This window comes from Prenolepis imparis, unplaced genomic scaffold, assembly GCF_030444845.1.
Source record: "Prenolepis imparis isolate NDT839.2.m4 unplaced genomic scaffold, iyPreImpa1.0 SCAF_15, whole genome shotgun sequence".
NCBI lineage: Eukaryota > Metazoa > Arthropoda > Insecta > Hymenoptera > Formicidae > Prenolepis > Prenolepis imparis.
The window spans coordinates 3,980,741-4,003,732 of record NW_028141173.1 but is presented as its reverse complement, the minus strand read 5'-3'; the positions used below and the strand labels follow the sequence as shown (position 1 = coordinate 4,003,732).

The 22,992-nt window shown below is 33.5% G+C and overlaps 2 protein-coding genes across 13 annotated transcripts in view; one reads left to right on the top strand and one right to left on the bottom strand.

The window, feature by feature from the left end:
• LOC145945944 (uncharacterized) overlaps window positions 1–22,992 on the bottom strand; it is a 415,644-nt gene that overhangs the window by 182,814 nt on the left and 209,838 nt on the right. The gene's annotated exons all lie outside the window — the stretch shown is intronic.
• Window positions 1–22,992, top strand: part of LOC145945928 (neural-cadherin) — a 197,915-nt gene that overhangs the window by 161,500 nt on the left and 13,423 nt on the right. The gene's annotated exons all lie outside the window — the stretch shown is intronic.

Here is a 22,992-nt window from a genome sequence, read left to right as displayed (position 1 = left end):
GTTTTCGTGAAGCACCCTATATACACTTTCATACGGCAGAGAAATCGTGTCGGAAATAAAAGTCATCCCATTTTACCGAAGTGGACAGCGACGTGCGCAACGATTTCCGGCAGGTTAGTCTCTTCAGCTCTGCTTGAAGAAGAGTCTTGAAAGTGTCTCTGAAAGAAAGAGAGAGAGAGAAAGAAGAGCCGAGAGGAAGTACGTTGTTGTCATTCGACAAGCGGGAAATGCATTTATCGTATTAGCTCTAATGGCCGAACCCGGACTATCCGGCCTGTGTTCGTCCTTCGCGTCTTACCATCCGTCATGTTTACCATCCCTCACGATGGCCAATTAGATTTACTGCTCCCGCCGCCAGTATGGAGGATGCGTTTAATCAAAAGCGACAAGCTAATTGCATCGACGAATTGCGCAGGGGCAATTGAATTGTCTGATGACACTACGTTAAGTGAAATACTAACATCAAATAAGATGTTGGATCAGCGTCATGGTACATCAACTGCTCGTTAAAGCTTTGTCGATGTAATTAAAAAAAAAAAAAAATTTGGATTTTTATAGATGTAATAACTCGATAATCTAGAATTTTTTTAAACAAGGAAAAATTTTATTTCTCTCTCTTTCTATTTTAATTTATAATTATATACGAAAATAGGAAATGAGAGACAGCTAGAGCTCAAAATAAAGAGTGCAATATAAATTCGTTAAATTTCTAATTATATATATATATATATATAATTATTATATATATAATTTGTGAACGTGTTTTTTATTTAGATTGGATATTTCTGGAGAGTCGATGACTGACCATGTCTGAAATTTTATTTATAATTCCTCGCCAGTTGTGGCCAGTTTAACTTGATACTTGGCGCGACTCTGATTACTTCGTCTAGTCTCGCAATAGGAGGCAACTAGCTGCTCCCCATTCCTCATTCTAGATCAATATCTCCTTTCACAGAAGGTTCTTATCACAATCTCTTGTCGGGGATCATAGCGAGATTTCACAGAAATCTCATTCGATGCGGGATAACAAGCAAATTCAGTGGATCGATTTAAGTTTAATTATTGTTCTAACATTGCAAGTAATAACGTCATCGTCCTGTGATAGTTGATCTTTAAAATTCGTCGCAAAAAAGATTAAGTTGACACTTAGTATTGAAGTTTGCATCTCTGGAATACGCTTTTTTTCACGTCTATAATCTATATATCGAATAACACACTTTAATACATATACCTCTTTGAACATTTATAATATACTCAACAGACATCGATATTTTTTTTTATTATTAAGTATATGTTTCATTAAAATTATTTGCGTCTTAACATTAAAAGAGATTGCTTTTATTTATAAATTTTATTGCACAAACGTGCGAAAAAAATTTTTTATGATATATAGTATCTATTTGTTAAAACATTTTAGGAAATATCGTTGATCAAAGATTTGACCAAAGGTTTAAAAAAATATGAAAATATATCTTGATATATTTCTTCAGAAACGTACTTAAAAATCTCATTTCGAGAAAGTATGTAATAGACAGAGTCGTAAACGTCGTTCTAACTTTCGACGAACCTTTTAATAATTCGCAGTTATAAAAAATGCGCGCTGCAAAATCATCTCTCGCGAGTCACACGGAAAATTCTAATATTCGCTCGACTCGCGAATCGTCTCGTAAAAAAAAGGAGTCCGTAGTAAAAGTTGGGCGATCAAGTTGCAGGCGTTTTAATGACCGGTGTCGTTGGTCGTTAAATATATCGTTAGTCGAAAGTCGATAAGAATTTAACGCTCGTATAAATTGGCAGAATTCGCACAATTTTACGATGTAACTTTAATCAGCGCGAGAAAAAACCCCGCCATTTCCGGAATCGATGACTAATAGAAGCGATGAAAATTTTCTAATCCTCGCTATAAGGTGTGAATTATCTCGATCGAGGAAAAATAAATGTTTATGAGAAAGAATCGCGCCTTTCTTTCTGTCTCGTAAAATAAGTGTGCGAGTTGAAACTTTGATTCGCCCGTTAAAATATACAGCTGGGTTGTAAATTAATTTGCGCTCGGCCGGAAAATTAATTTATTCTGCTGCTCACGCGTCATTTTTCATTAGTGTCCATTTATCATCGCATATATAACGCTCGACATGCATGCATATTTTCGAAGCCTTTAATCGAAATCAGCACATTATTGCAAGTACATATTAATGCTATTTCATAAATATCCTATAGATATAGATTATATTATTCGCATTGTCAAATTCATATATACGTAAATCAAAGATGAATATTTTCGATTTATGTAATCTCATTTAATATTGTCGTTGAAAAGTGGAATTTCACTGGCGTTTAGGTAATATAATACCTCGCAAATAATTTTGTTTGCGATCTATAATTATATATAATTTGATATGGCAGCCTTACGTTGCAAAAATAAATAATTAACAAGTTTGGTAATAGAATATTAAACTGTTATGTTTTAATTAAGCTTTAATTAATTTATAATTAAAAAAACACACATTTGAAGATTAGTATTAAAAATCCGTAAAAATTGTTTCGTTTAATATCGTATTTATTTTCAAAAGCATTATTCTTTCTGTGTATTACTATAGTTAAAATATTTTATAAAACATATTTTTATATTAAATATATAAACAATTATTACATGGTTGTTTTCGGTTGATTGCGCATAATATAATTTTAATATAATGAATTACATGTCTGTATTTGTCAAAGAGATATTCTATGTAGGGTTTTACACTATGTACGTACTTGGAAAGCTCGGGATGGTCCAATGATACTAGCTAGCATGTATGTGCTTGGGGAAACAACGAATAATAGGTAACCAGTTGCCAACAAGTAAGTTCCAACGAACAGTCCGCAAATTAGTATAGCATTGTTCACGCGGTCCCGTATTTGCATAAAGAGGAATTTATAATATATAATAGCTCGCTTGCGCAAGCTGTGTCGGCCAAATTGTCAAAACGGATACGGCAAAAAGCTTTTCGCGCAAAAATAAAACCAACGTATAATTGTACATGTATATTAATCTCGTCTTTTTCGCTCCGAGTGATAATGAAATAATTTTTCTTTGCAAATATATTAATAATTTGCGATAAATTTTAATACAACATACATATAAATATCAATATCATAATTTTAGCTAATTAATTCTACGGACATATTTACAGGTATTAGAGACAGGTATAAAGAAAATTACAATGTAATATTGAAAACAAAGTATAAAAAATTCTTCTAACGAAGATTCTTAACAAACAATACATAACATTTCGTCTTTATCTTACTTTGAAATTCTGCTCTATTTTCTGGAATTCTTATCAAGTCATAACAGAGAATTTTATTTTTGACAAATATAAGAAACTTCAGGTATTCAAAGGATTATGTTGCCTCTGGCTTCAATTTAATTAAAATCTTGCAGGCACGTTTTTGCATCAGTCTAGAAATAATCCGCTTCTCAAGAGCCACGTAATCACCGCGACGAACGTTCGTTAAAGGCTAGAGATGATGGTGGATAAAATTCTGCCATTTATCACGGTCGATGAATGGGATCCTAAGGATCCATCGCGGGTGCATGATTATATCCGCTTCGTTATATTATGTAAACTGTCGGGGCCGCTTGCGCGCGCGATTGTAATTTCGCGAAAAGTGATTATCCCCCATATAATTATCTCAGGAAAATGTCATGAGAAACATGAAGTATATTACACGCTCGCACACGTGGCAGCCTGCGCGATTAAACAACGCAGCGATAATAAAGCGCCCAAGTAGTGCACCATATGATCTTCATATTCCGATTCTTGTCTTCGTATTATATACGCTCGAATTACTCGTCTCGCGGTGAAAAATATCTCTCGGTTGTATTTGTTCAATTAAAACCCCGGACCGAGAGAAACTGGATACATGGCTGGAGAAAATATCGAAAGAAATAAAAAATTGTAATACTTTCTCCTTTATAAAATATATATTTATTTCCGTTGCTGCTTTAGTGTACACACACACACACACACACACACACACAATACACAGAAATAAATATAGATATATACAAATATATAATAAAATCTATTAGATATTAAAAGGTAATTAAAATTTATTAAGTATAATAAAATTTGTGTAATTTTATAACAGGGCATAAATTGATGAATTTAATAATTCTTAAAATAATATATAATTATTAAATAATCGCAAAATAATTATTAAATAATTATTTAAAAAATCACAAAAGATTCTTTGATAGAAGTTTGATTAAAAACACAAGATTGCATCTCAAATCTCACGCGTTGACGTCTCTACAGATATATTCAATTTTTATTAAAGTCAGTGCGGGTAATTTTATAGGATTGAAAAATGTGTACTAGAAACGTGCTTCGTGGTTCTATGAAAATTTCCTTACGTCGTAGTTTACGATTTTTTTCCCGGATTTACGTTTCTGATTACCACTCATGAATAAATCTGATTACCCTTTTCTTATGATTTTGATGGAAACGCCGGGTCTTCGGTCCGGAAATTCGCGTTCATATGATATAAATTCGATGTCGAGTGGATCGTTGAAATTTTTACGTCGAGTATAAAGCTTCCGGTGAATCAGTTCCTCTCCAGAGAGCGTCTCTGCAGAGCACACGCAAGCTATTCTTCTATTTTTTTTTCTTTTCTTTTCATTTTATATCGAAACGAATGAAGCTCGTGCGCGCAGACGCATAAAAAAAAATTGTATGGAAACGCCGGAGATTACGGCACTTTTCCTTCCAGGATAATATTGTCGCCACTCGGAAAGAGCGTAGCCGTTTTATTCTTAATCTTTCTTGTGCTCGACGCGCGAATTTCTTTCTCTATTGTGCACTCGAGTGGACGACGCAATATCCCATCTAGAAAATTCTCCCTGCGCTGTTTCTTGACTTGTTCTTCCGTATTTGAATATTTTATATTTTCCACTGGCTGAGGCCCCGAAGATACTCTTTCACGTTTCAATTGTCGCCGTTGCACGAAAAATACTTAAACTGAGATATATTTTGAAGGGAAATATTTTCTGTTGCAAATGGCCGCACGAAAGTCCGATATTGAAATGTAAATATCAATATTGACAGAATAGATAGCATCAGCTGTAAACTGCTGCCATATCAACTATCAATGATGGATTTCGTGACAAAACTCTTCAAATACGATTCTTTTCTAATTTTCCGTCAAAATGTTAATCTGATTGTTAAAATGTCCTCTTAAATCGAGTAATTTACAATTAATTTTCACTTGAGAGGGTTTCATTTTTATAACAAGAAAAATTATAAACAATAAGAAGCTTCCTTGTTTTAAGACTTTTGTACCATTTTCTTGAAATTTTTAATATAAAATATTATTATAATTAGAGATATAAAAAAATAAGAATTTAAATTTATTAGTAGACATTTTTAATTATTGTATCTACATATTTATTAACAGAATTATCTAGTGTATTATTATTTATTTTTTTATTACTTTTATATTTTATGAGATGGAAAGTGAGTGACAACAAGAGTAAACCCTTAGAAAAAATTTGTTGCTCGCTCTGATTTGATCCTAATATATTGTCTGAATTTGTTGCTCTCGAAATATGCAAGTTTCGAATTTGTTGCTTGCAAAATAAGTTTAAATAATGCCCGAAAACCCCCGCTCAGCGTGCAAACTTACAAGAGTAAACCCTTAGAAAAAAATGTGTTGCTCGCTCTAATTTGATCCTAATATATTGTCTGAATTTGTTGCTCTCGAAATATGCAAGTTTCGAATTTGTTGCTTGCAAAATAAGTTATTAAATAATGCCCGAGAACCACACAACGTGCAAAGTTATTATAGATATTAGCGGTAGTAAAATAAGTTTTTGGAACATGAAATTATTGAAAATAATATTTTATTTTTATTGTTTATTTATAATATATATCAATAATTGGGGATCTATCTTATATGTATCAAGTTTTCTTTCCTCTTTTTCTTTTAGATCATCATATTGTATCCATGTCTTATTTTGGCGAAGACATAGTGTGGTAAAATGACCTAATTCGTGATTAGATTTTCTGGTATGACGTGGCCCTTTATATTCAATTCATTCTTTCTTCTCGATTATCGATTATTATTTTAAATTGTGTAGGTAATTCTTTTAAAATAAAATATTTTCCGTTTTGATCCTTACTATAAATTTCTATAAAAATAAAGGGGCCTGAAAAAATATAAATTATTTAAATAAATAAATCAAAACTATATAATTTATATAATAATTAAATAAGTATATGATTAGTATAATAAATAAATAAATATAAATTATGTAATATAATAAATGAATTAATAAATAAAATGTAAATTGGAGGGAAATTTGCTAGACGTACAAAATTAATATATTACATTTACCTGCTGCTATAACTTCAGCTGTAGTGCTCAAAGAATATGTCTGACATGGTTTTAAGATTCTGGGCGTTAGTGCTAAATAATCTTTAATCGCGTTATCAAATGATTTTTCTATCAATATTGTATCCTCTAACAATAAAATATTGATTGTTCTTCGTTGGTTAGTACATCCATTTAAACATGATATTTTTTGTTCAATACTTGGACAATCTATTAATATCTTATTTGTAACATATCCGACGCTAGAATAACAATTTACTAAATTTATGTTGCTTTGTATGCTTGGGGTAAATAAATTAAATAAAATGTTAGCACGCAATCGATATGTTTTTGATGTGATACCTGTGAATAAAAGAGATTATGATCATAAAAAATAATTATCTTATGTAAAAAATTAGCCACCTATTATTGTCAAAAAATTTTATCGCAAAATTGAAGGCTAATACCGAATAACTTTGCACGCTGTGTGATTCTCGGGCATTATTTAATAATTTATTTTGCAAGCAACATATTAGTATCAAATTTAAGCGAGCAACATATTTTTTTCCAATAGTTTACTCTTGTAAGTTTGCACGCTGAGCGGGGTTTTCTGGCATATTTAAACTTATTTTGCAAGCAACAAATTCGAAACTTGCATATTTCGAGAGCAACAAATTCAGACAATATATTAGGATCAAATTAGAGCGAGCAACACATTTTTTTCTAAGGGTTTACTCTTGTAAGTTTGCACGCTGAGCGGGGGTTTTCGGGCATTATTTAAACTTATTTTGCAAGCAACAAATTCGAAACTTGCATATTTCGAGAGCAACAAATTCAGACAATATATTAGGATCAAATCAGAGCGAGCAACAAATTTTTTCTAAGGGTTTACTCTTGTAAGTTTGCACGCTGAACAGTTTTCAGGTATTACTTAAACGTATTTTGCAGGCAAAAAATTAAATATTTATAGAGCAACAAATTAGCAACAAATTCTTAGATTATTGTTATGACAATTTTATTGATATGTGTATATTGTTCCGCTAACTTAATCTTCCTTTAGCGGAACATCATTTTTTAAAAAAAGTAACAGAGCAACAAATTTTTTTTTTGGCAACTTTTGAGCAACAAATGAGCAACAAATAAAAATATTAATTTGAATCGATTCTGCTCATTTTGTTCCGCTAACTTATAAGACCTTCCCATAATTTTCAGGGTAAATTCTAAGAGAAAATTCTCTCTGTGTCATAGTTATATAATGTTGCAATTTATAGTGCAGTGTTTGTCACTGAACGATTTTAGTTTATTAGAAGAATGGACGAAGTTAATTAGTGGCTCGAAAAAGGAGACTTAGCGACTTAAGCGAAGTATTCACGAGTAAGTAACGTGTAACATAATTTAATTTAATCGTTTAGGACCCAGGTCTCGTACCTCACGCTCGGTTTATATATACTATGTCTATGCTTTGTTTATGATCTTTCTTTACCTATATACTGTAAAATAATACATTTTTTGTTAATGTAAAGATAAATCCTATTTTGTCTACATTTTTATAAATTAAAAATATTTGTTTTTAATCTTTAGAAGAGGATTCTCCTCTTAAAGTATAAGAGGATTTCTTTTGGTGCATATTTTAGAACAGGATATTCTGAAAATAAGTGAAAAATTCTTAAGAAGAGACTACAATTTTTTCAGTCAGGAAAATAAGCTCGTAGTTCATTTTCGCCAAGATCAGCCGCGATAATGGATTTAAGAAAACGTGATTGATCCGCGATGTTGCTTCCAACGTAACCGGAGGGGTAAAGTTTTACATAGGTGATACGCGTGCATGCATATATCTCGTCACGAGTGCATGATGAGAGAAGAGGAAGAGAAAGGCAGAGGTAGAGATCGTGATATATGAATTTACGTAATGATAATTCATCATTGCGCTTATCGTAAATGTGTTACCCGCTCCGGATTGTACATCATTGTTAACGGAGGAACGTCAGAGAGTTTTCCTTTTAATAGATTGCATCGGCTTTGGGTAACACGATGTGTTTGCATTTTACGCGAATCGCATTCCCGGCTCTCTCTCTCTCTCTCTCTCTCTCTCTCTCTCTCTCTCTTTCTCTAATGCGATACTGCATTACCATAATCGAGACAGATCGCGCAGAATCTTTCGGAAAAGTTATGGGATTTTATCCTTGGGAGAGAGAAACGTTGATGGTACACAATCCCTGGAATTAACGAACGCACACGTATAGTAACTATTCGTCCCTTTCTCTCTCTCAAACTTTCGAGTTTTATTCCGGGCCGCTATACATCTTTATTTCGCGCAAAGTTTTCTGCAGATTTTCAACTTTTAATTAACACGCGCTAAATACCAAATTTAATGTTTCCTTCGAAATTCTTCGCGAGGAAACATTGTCCCTTTTTGCGTAGCGGAAAATTAATTGAATGACAACACAATTAATAAACTTCAAGATTCTCCGGAGATATATAATTATTTGAATTTTATACAAACTTAAATTAGGTATGATCGAAAATGATTTAATTACAGGTAAGGAAATTTTGATCGGAACGCTTTCATCAACTAGAGATAATCTGTGCGCAAAGTTAAAAATATATAATGACATATATGAATATGTATATACATAAATAGTGTATGTGCTTAGTGAATTATCAGCAAACAGTTTAACGCAGCTAATGGACATTCCAATTAATTATTGATTTATTCACGTGTATTAATGGAATTTGATACAATTATAGGATATATTAACTTATCGATGAATAATAATTCGCGATGGAGGGCGATATCAAATTTATTTATTTCAAATTTATTTATAACGAGACTCACAAACTTTTCTCACTAATGTCGCAAAATCGAGAAAAAGAGAGAGAGAGACCCGCCTCCGCGAGTCGTAAAACAGCCGAAGTTCCGCGCGTCCTAACGAGAGGATTAAGTACCCCGTCCGCGGTAAAAAGCCGACGCGAACGATCGAAGGGACAATCGAAGGGCGATTTTCTCGAGCTCGGTGCATTTTGCGGCGCATCAAGATCCCCCCTTCCCCTCTTTCGCTGAGGGAAGCTGCACCCAATGACGGTGCACGACGATCCCACGAAACGGCGTTACTGGGCCACGGGGTAAGAAATCGATGAAGCCCCCCACCTACGTTTCTCTCACCCTTCATTCCTCCCCCAACCGTCCACCCTTTGCACCGAGCGTAGCCCCGACGACGCCGAGACGAACATTCGCTTCTTAGCCGCACCCTGCAACACTCGATTGGTTCCTATAAATACGAGCACCCTCGAGGCTTTTCGCCACTCTCGATCTCGAGGCGACGAGGGGGTGGGTCCGTTAACGCCGAGACGGCTCCCTTGAGACGCTCGTCTCCGGTCCAGGAGTTGTACACTAGTGAATTAAAGCCCCCCCGCCGACCCCCTTTGCATTCAGTGTCACTTAGTATCATGACTGCGGGGAAATTCCGCTTCGATTAATTTCGAGAAATTATGTTAACCTCAGAATCACCATAATATCCCTCGATGCATCTGAGATATGTATATCGCAGATGCACCTCGAAGCATTTAAGCATGGTTTCCACACATTTGTTTATTGATATTTATTAAATAAGAAGTCATATATATCATATTTATATTCGAGATAATTTTATATCAATTGACGAATTTAAAATATTCGAATATCCCGTGTTTACCATCGTAATCATCTTGATTTTTTTTATCGTCTTGTTGCAAAATCTTTGAAGAAAGCAATGATTTATTCAATGAATCAAATAAAATTATAACAATTAGGTATATATATGTGATCAATCAATTATATTTATCTTTTGACAATTTCGTTCAGAAAAAAATACAATTAGATTTATCAAAGGATCTATCCAAAGGGTTTTTGTGGTTAATCTAGAATAACCTTGATACTTTACGATTTCGAAGAGAGACTCACGATGCATTTTTATCCGCTCGCCTCTTGATTGCTTTATGGCTCATAATGCACTTTGTACCTTGTCAGTGTAATAAAGCGAATGCATTGACGGTTTTATGCCGAGAGAGAGAGGGAAACGGTTTACCGCCTCTAGTAAAGTTTTATTACTGTTCAACTTTTTGTTCTGTTATCTCGAACAACATAAAATGAATATGATGAATGACTAGTTAAAGAGTATCGTTGAACATAACACTCTTCAATTTTTTTTAATAAAAAAATGTTATTTTTCCCCATTTCCATTTTAGCTATCAATAAAAGTTTTTTTTCCAATATCAATTTTATGTAGAAAAGTATTATTCAAAGCTCAATCAAATAATAATATAGCTATTGAAATATATTTGAAATAAAAAAATTATTAAATATTTAAAATTAGTAAAATTATTAAATAATTAAATATTTGAAGTAAAATAAAAAACATACTCGCTCTCTCCTTTTCTCTCTTCATATTATTATTTTTTTTTTATGTGATTGCATATCCATTATGATAAAAATTATGTACGAGAAATGTAGTTGTGAAAGTATAAATGTCAAGTATACAACATTCGAATTTAAAAGCGATTTAATTCTGCGCAAGTTAATCTTTTCGAGGAAAGTAAGACTTTTACCTCTTGATGCTGCTGCATCCTCTGATTGTGTTTAATTGAAATCGCTATTGGATTATCGAAACTCTGGAGGAACGGTCGCAACATCGATTAGCGTGAATCCTAATTAATTCAATTCTCTGTTTTTTCAGTTACAATCGATGGCAAGATTTAATATTTTTTTCGATGCGATTGCCACGAGGGAAAATTTTTTTACTCGAGTCTCTTTTCGAGCGTGATCGCGTTTCAACGATCTACAAAATGCGGGCGGATAGATGGGATTGGAAACCGGCCAATTAATCGATTAACGCAAATTACAGTATATACGTATCGTCGAGAGATACCACCGCGGAATTTCGCCGCAAATTTATAGTGATAGCACCCGCGATGCAAATTCATTATCCAGATGATCAACTCCTGCGTTGCGGGAAGTTTATACCATCGCGGAATGGAGAAAAAAAATCAGCTCGAAACTTCGTTCCACTCGTTAATGTAATTGGGATACGTCGCCGTCTCGTCGCTGACGGTAACCGCATTATGGCTAATTCGCGTAATAGCGAACGTTCTGTGCACGCGGTTTTTCGTGGGTATACCTTTACTTTATACGTTTATTATACACTATAATAAAGACGTAGAGAAAGAGAGAGAAAGAGAGACACAGAGAGAGTTAATCTAAAAATGAGCTTAATCGATTAATGAAGCTGCTATTTAATTAGAGTTAGAGTAACTCTGTTATCGCAAGAGAGAGAGAGTGGCCATTTTTCAGTAAAAAAATAAAATTAAAAAAAATATTTTTTTTCTTTCAAATAAGAAATAAATTTTAAATAAATTAAAATAAATAAAAATAAAAAAAAAATAAATTTTTAAATTAAATAAATCATTTTTTTTAATTGTTCAAAATCAGTAAAAATAAATAAAACCAGCCATGTGGTTAACATTGACGTGTAACGCATTTTATTTATTAATTTTTGAAATTTAAAATTTGCAAAAATCAATAAAATCTCATTGAGAGATCATCGCGATGTAAATACTTACAACCAGTATGGCCAATTTTTTATTAGCAATCATATATTTCTCTGTAATTAAGTATACATTCTGCTTTCTGATAATTTTATTTACTATATCCGCATTTATCCGTATTATTACATTTATTTGCCAAAAATGTTATCGTTATATCTTGTGGGAGATTATCACTAAAATATGCCCCTCTCCTCTCTTTCTAAACCTTTTGCAAAATTTCTGAATTATTTGCGATATTAGTGATATCGATATAATTAACAACATCGTTACTAACTTTCATAATCGAGAATCTAGGCAACAATTCCAACTACCATCCTACGCTGTGAGCTTATTAATATCTCGATCCCCCTATACCATCCTATGTAAAAGCCAACAGGACGATTAATTAGTCTTCCGACGTTACGTGCGCAACACACGTAGTTATTAATCCCGCACGAGCGGAGATGCGGAGAGATAAACGATCGATTCTGACAAAATATCGAAGGCGAATGTATGACTTCATGAGACCGACGGATTGTAACGAGACAGAGATTGATTTACCGGGATTCACCGCAACGTCATTCGACATCTCTCTTTCGTCATGTCTTGGTGAAAAATCGACCTATCGGGATGCGGGATAATCCACCGCAGCACTTCCAGCCATCTTGCTCTCGTTTCCTGCCTTCCGTGAGGATTTGGCGGATTGAAAGGCGGAGACTTGGAAATTCTGTTCTTTGCGCGACAAAAAAAAAAGAAATAAAGAAAAAGAAACCGCGAACAAGAACGAGTTCGCAACGGAACTTCCGTCGTCACGAATGACATCATATAATCCCATCGCGACCGTACATTGCAAACTTTTTCACATCTTTTTAACTAAGTATAACTCTGTACATCTCTCTCTTTCTCTTTTTAACTCTATTTCGAAGGTATATGTGTGTCACACATCATTCTGTTGTATATATGTATTACTGTTTTTTAATTTGATGTATCTTTGATACTTTGATAAATAAATCGCAGCTGTTTTCATTCTTTTAACAGAGAGATTATCCGTCTGGATTAATTTGTACAGAAATATTGTCACAATGTAAAGAGCGGCGTTGAGTGGCGGTAAATTTGCGCTCAGTTTACCGATTTTATCTGATCTCTCTAAAGTAAAATTGCGAAAAAGAACGAGGTGTGAAAACGCTCGAGAAACTGACTTAAAAATATCTTTCCTCTCGTCTTAACGCTTTTTCGCAGTTTTCTGTTATACGTCTCGGGTGAAACTGCGTGAAATAAAGAGAAGACATAATCCACACGGAAACGTCCTTAAAAAGAAATCCCGTTCTCACGGCAAAAAAACATATACAAGTTAATTATTGGGTTGATTCATAAATAAGTTCTATTTTACTTAATAAATTGAATTTTTATATTTAAAATTATTTGCAATAAATTCTAATTCGTTATATATTCTCCACTATTAAATGTAACTTGTTCCCATTTAGATGGTAATTTGTTAATTCCTTTCTCGAAGAATTTTGAAGATTTTAAAAAAGAAAATTTTTTTAATTTCATCGATTTCAGCATCATTATGAATTTTTTTGATTTAATGAATTTTGGAGTGACTTAAACAGATGGAAATCTGATGGGATAAAATTCAAAAAATAAAGAAGATGAGATAGAACTGATTACGAAAGTTCTAGAATTTTTTCCTGGATTATTTCAGTCTGTGTGTGTGTGTGTGTGTGTGTAATCGGATAACAATATTTTTGTGATTGACAAGAGCTAGTCGTTTTTTTTGCAATTTTTCTTGTACTCGCCTGCATCCGCTGCGATTGTTTTGTTTCTATTTAAAAATTCATGGTTTCTCAGAAAAAGTGTGATTCAGTAATTATTATCTATAGCGAAATTTATTTACGAATCAACCCTAAATCTCCCCTCTTCCCCTTTCGCGACATAGTGCGGAATAAATCTCGAACGGGAGAAACACGACGATATATCGCTACGAAAAAATGGTGTCGTAGAATCGCGGGATCCACGTGGTATCGAATCCACGCGTGGTATCGGATCCATGCTTCACTGCGAGATTCTACAAAAGAGGACAAGAGAAAGAGAAAGAGAGAGAGAGAGAGAGAGAGGAATCGGATACTCTCGTGGAGAGGATGCCGACACAATGTCGCCCATAATTCGCCCTAGCAGCCCTAGCATCTGTCCGCCCGCGCGACTTGAACAAAACGCGCGGATCTGTTCCGTATTTCACTTGTCAGTCTACGCGAGACTGTATCGCTGTGCCATTACTCGTTGCCGTTTTGCTCCTTGGGATATAAATCGCGGGGAACGATGTGCGTATATACACCGGCTGTCTCGACACCGGTCGTATCTCCTTGCGGCCGTAAATTTTTCTCAGGATTAATCTTCCGGGATATAGAGTATATCCCGGATCACGGGGCTATCCCGGGGTTCACCAGTCGTGATACTACTTGGCTCGACTCTTTGATTAATCCCGATCGATCTGTTCTCATTAACGTTGTGTCCACCAACGTGTCGCAGATGCAAATAGCAACCGCGTCAGAAATACACATTGTCAAGATTATTTGTCAGAATTAATTATGGGAAATCGCCAATTCAGAATTAATTAGAAATAGTTCAAACTTTCGAATATTTTATAAGGAATTTAGATATGAAAAAAAAACTAATAAGAGCCAGGCACATATATTAAGTGCATCAAAATTGTTTTTAAATTCCTTTATATTTATTTTGAACGTTTAAGAAGAACTGAAACAATTTTGATGGACTTGATATCTATACCTAGCTCTTATTGGCTCTTCTCATACCTGATGAATTTGTATTCATGCATTAGAATCATTTCAATTTATTATTTCCATAAAAAAGTTTTTATATCTCATACAGATATAAAACGTGTCTCTTACGCTAACAATACTCTTTTAAGAAAAAAGATTCATGATAAAAAGAGTTAAACGATCTCACGTGCCGCAAAGTTATCGTCTAGCCACGTGCAGACGCGTATAATGGACGGATCGTAAAAAAGCCCTGAGAAATTGACGGAAAACGCGCGCTCGTCCTCTGGACGAGACAAACTTTTTTAAACGCGACAGACGTGGAATTTCAAACGAGTCTCGCGACGACGAGAAAGAGATTTACATCCATCGACTCCCTGGCCATTACTCCGAAATTCCCCTCGCAAGTTCGTTCTCGCCGAAAATATTCGATATTTTTCCCCCGTTTTACGTACAGTTGGTCCAGAGAAGATGTGGCGAGTGGAAATTTATCCGTCGACTTTGGTAACTCATGGGAGATGGGGGAGGGAAAGGGTGGGAGAGAGGGTGTTAGCGAAAGCCATATATCTCTCTGGACCGGGCGACGTCAAACGCTCGACCGGGACGATATATTTTGCTTATCGGGAAATGTTAAACCCGCGCGCGCACGCGACGAGGATTATTTCAGTGGTGAAGTCACTCGACGAAGTGAAACGCCCCGAAAATATCGCGGTTGAAAATGTCGTCCACGAGAATCCCGCGGATTATTATTACCATTTTTTCCCCCCTTTTCTCTCGTTTATTTCGGGACTGGTTCGCCAGAGTTTCACCATCAGCTAAAGATACTACGTTGCATCGTTGCAAATCTCCGGTTAAGCAAAGCTTTTTCCTTTCGCGCCAACCATTCTCTGAGATTGCATTTTTGGTTTTACCGGGTGTATAATGCAGAAAGAGAGAAGGAGAATTAGTTGAAGCTGGCAGCGAGTTTACTTTATCTTCGCGCTGCAAGTAGTAGCTATCAGTGAAGCAAGACGCTAAGTAGTTACTGCGTAGAGGAAGTAAAACAAACTTCAATAAAGTATCTTATTCCGTGGATAAAGTGTATAGCGTGGGAGAAATCAATCTTTATATTTAAATATTTTTACATTTTTTTTAATTTAGTAAAATCTTATTCCGTGCATAAAGTAATAGTGTGAGAAAGCAAATATTTTCATATCTTTTTATCATGTGAAAATGAGCGCGATAATTGTAATTACTGTGTCAATTTAATGCTTAATCTAGAGATGCGAAGAATTGTTTTCATATTACGACAGAAATTCTTCAAAGATTATTTTATATCTAATATCCTTTTTCTAAAGTATATATGCTCGTGAAATTAAACAAACGATGATATATTTATAAATCGAATAAAACTGAATCGGGAAACATTATACATTTATATTTACTGTATGTTGTACAAGACATCGATATAAATTTCTGTTATTTTATATTATATCGATTATACGTTTCATCATATTGTTCAATTTCGTTCAAATAAATTGCTTTCTAAAATAAAAAAAATGAAGCATTCAGCACTATATCAATGTTATAAAATTTAAAAAATGTATGAAAAAGTGTTTCTATACAATATAAGAGAATTATATCTCCTTTCTATTTTCTCTATCCATTACGTACAAAACATTTCAAGATGTCGCGAAAACTTTCCTTCGAAAAGGCTTTCAGTCTCTTCAGTCTGTCAACTTAAAATCGATCTTTCTTTCGGCGAAAGTTTCGACTATCTTTTGTGTTACTCGACATACAAAATAATAAAAGCATTACATTGTGAAGTGCGCATCATCGTTCTTTGCCCACGTGTTTATCGAGGATACTCCACGTGCTCGTATATATTCGAGCAACTTTCTCGAGGTCCTGTTTGCGTAAAGATTTATCGACACTGCTCGAAAAGAACTTCTTTGTGGGTTAAAGTAGAATAATGTTGCCAACGAGACTATGCAGCGCGGTGACGTTGATCCACGATCGGAAGCGTGCAAAATCGGGAAAATGTTCCGCCCCGCACATAGAAATGTTTGTATCGAGTTGAAAATTTGCGCGAGTGGCGAAGAAAGGCAAACAAACTAAGTTTTCCTTACGACTATCATTAATTCTTATCTAACGTGGCCGTATTTCACGTCAATACCGTATTCAATATTCGCGTTAGATTGACAAGTTAGCGTTCAAATACGTATAGAGATAATTGAAAAAATAAGATAATAATTTTACAAAAAATTACTGTATTTAAAATATAAAAGTAATAAAAAAATAAATAATAATACACTAGATAATTCTGTATTGTCCCATCTCATGGAAAGTGAGTTTTATGAGATGGAAAGTGAGTATGGAAAGAATTTTATGAGAATTTCTCTGATTAATATTTATCACAATAAAAATAATAATATCTATCACAATAAAATATAAAACATGTTTGATTAATTTTACTAAACTGCATAGTAAAAGTAATCAAACATATTTTATATTTTATTGTAATAGATATTATTATTTTTATTGTGATAAATATTAATCAGAGAAATTCTTATAAAATTCTTTCCATACCATATTGCCCCACGATTACCATGATTTTCAGGGTAAATTCTGAGAGAAAATTCTCTCATCAAATAAACGGTTTACATGAAAAAAAAAAAAAACATACGACCATTTATTATCTCAACAAAGAATATATTCTTAATTTTGGAGGATGTTCTGTAAATACTCAAGAATATCTGTTAAGAGGAATTTTGTAGCACAATTCTTTTAGCTCAGGTATACAATTTTTTTTCGATGCACGAGTTGTTACGTCAGTTACGGCCGACGCAAAAATAAATTTCTTGCCTCGGGTACGGTTTAATAACGATCGACGGATTAATAACGCGCCCCCGGAGTTTAACGGCACTCGGTGCGATAACAAATTTTCTCTCGCGTCAGATCGGTCTATGTAGCCGCGTAATTGTGCATATTGATGATGCGCGCGCGAGATAGATATCATATTATACACATTACTTTCCCTGCATTGCTTTCTGCGAGTTTATTTACATAGGGAAAATTAGATTAATGCAAGCTCCAGTCACGTTTCGCGATAATATTTGAATCGTATTACATATTCATGTAATTTACAACAGTTTCCCCTGACTGCTCTCTATTTGAAATCGTCATTCGAACGGAGTAAATTATTTATTTAGTAAATGAAAGAAAGAGAAACTCTCGGCAATATACACCGGAGCTGTCAATTGATTTATTCTTCGGACGCATTTATTGTGTCATTGTGTTAAAAAATTTAATAATATAATTACAAAGAAATTATGTTCCTTGGAGTATATATTAATCCTTGCTGAGATATATAATAAATTTGTTATTCGCGGTTTGTGAAAAGAAAACTATCTAATCTGTATTAAAAATATAATCATAGTAAGAGATTTTCTTTTGGATATAATTAGTTTTCTTAAGTAAATTAAGCAAAGAGCTCATACAACACACACATACACACGCACACAATCGTATTAAGAGATTCACATATGCTCCTCCCTCTATTTCTCAACTATTGCACTTTGTGAACTAGCGAGAAGGAGAGAGACTCGTGTCCGGATTAAGTTAATCAACTGAGTATTTGTCGAGGAAAGGAAAATGGTCTCGAGTAAGATGGAGAGAGAGAGAGAGAGAATTGTTGGCAGGATATACTCAGAGCGAATTGGCCGCGGTTTGCAACATCACAGGCGTCATGCGAATGGACTTTTGCGGAATACATTTTAATATAATAGATTTTCTGCTTAACGCGCGCACCGTTCGATGCACATAAACACCTATCAGTAAATTTAATAGTAAAATTATTAAACTTATAAAATATTTAATTTTATATATTGATAAAAATTGTTGCATCAATTAATTACTTGTACACTATTTCCAAAACCTCTACTTATGTATATACATAATTAAATATTTAATTTAATACACTCATCTGTCAAAATAATTTAATTGTATATACATATATATTGATAAAAATTGTATATTACTATTTTCAAAATATCTACTTGTATACATAATTTAAAAAATTCTAAATTTAAAATATACTTTTTAAAATATATCTGTCAAAGAATTTTTTTTATTTTATTCTCTAAATTAAAAAAAATTTAACAAAAAATCCTTTTGTACCAAAGTATTTATTTTTACATTATAGAAACTGAGCTGTGGCTCTCTCATGTCGATTCAAACTCGTTCATTTTGTGTCACGTGTCGGATAATTTTGCTAAATAAATAGACGCTCGATTTGCACCGCGTGCTCTTTTAAACAGCTTTTCCCTCTTTCTCTTCTCTTCCCTTCTCTTCGACACAATGAGCGACGGACGTACATATGCGTCGGATAAAACGCGACTATTCCATTGATTTAATTCGGCGATTAATTAGAGGAAATTCGACACGCGCGGTTCATTAAATGGCAGCGTTATATACGGGCCTCTATCTGAACTTTTAATAAGCGAGAGCGATGCGTAATTAATCGTACGTTCCGTATAAATCTCCTCATAATGTACCCCATATCGTATCGTCGTATCGCGTTGATAAAATGACAAATCCTCGTTATATGCATTATGCAAAATTGATGCGGAATTTATCGATGTTTGCCGGCTCTCTTCTTACCACCATAAAATGCGGTTAAGAGCTTAATGTACCAATCTAGAGAAAAAGCGTCCGCAATTATACATTTTTCTCCTAGCGGCCACAACCTAGTTCCATCAATAAATGTCTACTTCTGGAATGAAGTGCCGTTATCTGAAACTACTTAACCTTCTTGCCATCGGCGACCGGTAATTGCCCATCTTAAATTTCTGTAGCGGGGCGAAAAAATGATTAACGGTCCCCGGGATTCTTTATCGCTCAACTTCCATACTTTAGCGCAAAGTACATTAAGACCGATATATAATGCGTAGAATAAAGTCAGGATGGGCGAGTTTCGAAAAACTTCGCTAGGAGATATTATCTCCCTTTTGCATTATTTATAACATAGCAATGCTCTTTTTTTAATTATTTGATTATACCTTCGATACATTCATTATTAATCGGTTATTTTTTATTTTACACAAGATTCAACATCATAATCATCGTAAATCATCGTAAAAAAGAAATCAATTTTGAGCGAAACGTAAGCAATTACGAATTTTTATTTATAATCATACTCCAACTCTTTAGAATATTATAGAAGAACTTTCTCGTGTATTATAATATGAGTTTTATTACGTGGTATAAGAGAGTCGTCACTATTCAGTCAAGATTTTAATATATAATTGTCTGCGCGCTCTTCTGCAGAAACTCACAAGTTTCTTGACAGACACGATGGATGTAGAATATCAGCGAGGTTCTAGTGGAAATTCAAAAATATAACTAATACAGCTATGTGAACCTAGCACTCGACTTTTTAAAAATTAATTTTTTTAAACGGAAAATGATAGCATTTCGTTTGTAGTTGTTTGTAGTAATTTTTCTTTCGTTTGTAGTTTTATCAATTAATAAATAAAAAAAATTTTTTTAATGACTCGCAACCGACATTGAGATATCGCAAATCCGCTTGCGCAGTCTTCTTTAGAATCGTTTGCAGTTGTTTGTAGTGATTTTCCTTTCCTTTGTAGTTTAGCGGTTCAAAAGTTAAAACAATTTTGTTTATAACTTTTGAACCGCTAAACTACAAACGAAAGGAAAATCACTACAAACAACTACAAACGATTCTAAAGAAGACTGCGCAAGCGGATTTGAAAAATCTTAAAAATTGACAAAGTTAGCTTTTGGACGAATAAACAATTTGTTTATAACTTTTGAACCGCTAAACTACAAACGAAAAGAAAATTACTACAAACAACTACAAACGATTCTAAAGAAGACTGCGCAAGCGGATTTGAAAAATCTTAAAAATTGACAAAGTTAGCTCTTGGACGAATAAACGATTGTTTATAACTTTTGAACTTCTAAACTACAAACGAAAGAAAAATCACTACAAACAACTACAAACGATTCTAAAGAAGACTGCGAAAGCGGATTTGAAAAATCTTATAAAATTGACAAAGTTAGCTTTTGGACGAATAAACAATTGTTTATAACTTTTGAACCGCTCAACTACAAACAAAAGGAAAATCACTACAAACAACTACAAACGATTCTAACGAAGATTGCGCAAGCGGATTTGCGATATCTCAATGTCGGTTGCGAGTCATTTAAAAAATTTCCTTTATTTATTAATTGATAAAACTACAAACGAAATTATTGTTACTACAAACAACTACAAACGAAATGCTATCATTTTCCGTTTTAAAAAATTAATTTTTAAAAAGTCGGGTGCTAGGTTCACATAACTCGTCGAGTGCGAATAATATTTTATTACTTTATCAATCGAATTTATTATTTAAATATTTGTAAATGAAATTTAAAAAAAATTGTAAGAAATGATAACATTATTAATGCTATTATCGCGATATTTGTCGAAATTATTCGAACGAGGAATAAAAGCGTGCAGGGATGAAAAGAGTTAGACACGTTACTATTGTCGCTTATATCGGACGGATAATCACTGAAATCGGTTGACCAGTGCTACTTTCTATCCCTAAAAAGTTTTATATATGACATCATGTATATATGAGCGTTTCGACAAAATTATTTAACAAATCTCGCTCAAATGAGTCATATTATACGCGCATATAATATGCAATATAATGTACATATGCAATAATAATGAGAAAGTGATTTTTTCCGAGTTTGGCGATTAATCAGGGATAGGAAGTAGCACTGGTCAGCCGATTTCAGTGATTATCCGTCCGATATAAGCGACAATAGTAACGCGTCCTAACTCTTTTCATCCCTGCACGCTTTTATTCCTCGTTCGAATAATTTCGACAAATATCGCGATAATAGCATTAATAATGTTATCATTTCTTACAACAATTTTTTTTTATTTTATTTACAAATATTTAAATAATAAATTCTATTGATAAAGTAATAAAATATTATTCACACACGACGAGCTATGTGAAGCTAGCACCCGACTTTTTAAAAATTAATTTTTTTAAACGGAAAATGATAGCATTTCGTTTGTAGTTGTTTGTAGTAACAATAATTTCGTTTGTAGTTTTATCAATTAATAAATAAAAAAAAATTTTTAAATGACGCATCCGACATTGTGATATCGCAAAGCCGCTTGCGCAGTCTTCTTTAGAATCGTTTGTAGTTGTTTGTAGTGATTTTTCTTTTGTTTGTAGTTGAGCGGTTCAAAAGTTATAAACAATTGTTTATTCGTCCAAGAGCTAACTTTGTCAATTTTTAAGATTTTTCAAATCCGCTTGCGCAGTCTTCTTTAGAATCGTTTGTAGTTGTTTGTAGTGATTTTTCTTTCGTTTGTAGTTGAGCGGTTCAAAAGTTATAAACAATCGTTTATTCGTCCAAGAGCTAACTTTGTCAATTTTTAAGATTTTTCAAATCCGCTTGCGCAGTCTTCTTTAGAATTGTTTGTAGTTGTTTGTAGTGATTTTTCTTTCGTTTGTAGTTGAGCGGTTCAAAAGTTATAAACAATCGTTTATTCGTCCAAGAGCTAACTTTGTCAATTTTTAAGATTTTTCAAATCCGCTTGCGCAGTCTTCTTTAGAATCGTTTGTAGTTGTTTGTAGTGATTTTTCTTTCGTTTGTAGTTGAGCGGTTCAAAAGTTATAAACAATCGTTTATTCGTCCAAGAGCTAACTTTGTCAATTTTTAAGATTTTTCAAATCCGCTTGCGCAGTCTTCTTTAGAATTGTTTGTAGTTGTTTGTAGTGATTTTTCTTTCGTTTGTAGTTGAGCGGTTCAAAAGTTATAAACAATCGTTTATTCGTCCAAGAGCTAACTTTGTCAATTTTTAAGATTTTTCAAATCCGCTTGCGCAGTCTTCTTTAGAATCGTTTGTAGTTGTTTGTAGTGATTTTTCTTTCGTTTGTAGTTGAGCGGTTCAAAAGTTATAAACAATCGTTTATTCGTCCAAGAGCTAACTTTGTCAATTTTTAAGATTTTTCAAATCCGCTTGCGCAGTCTTCTTTAGAATCGTTTGTAGTTGTTTGTAGTGATTTTTCTTTCGTTTGTAGTTGAGCGGTTCAAAAGTTATAAACAATCGTTTATTTGTTCAAGAGCTAACTTTGTCAATTTTTAAGATTTTTCAAATCCGCTTGCGCAGTCTTCTTTAGAATCGTTTGTAGTTGTTTGTAGTGATTTTCCTTTTGTTTGTAATTTAGCGGTTCAAAAGTTATAAACAAATTGTTTATAACTTTTGAACCGCTAAACTACAAACGAA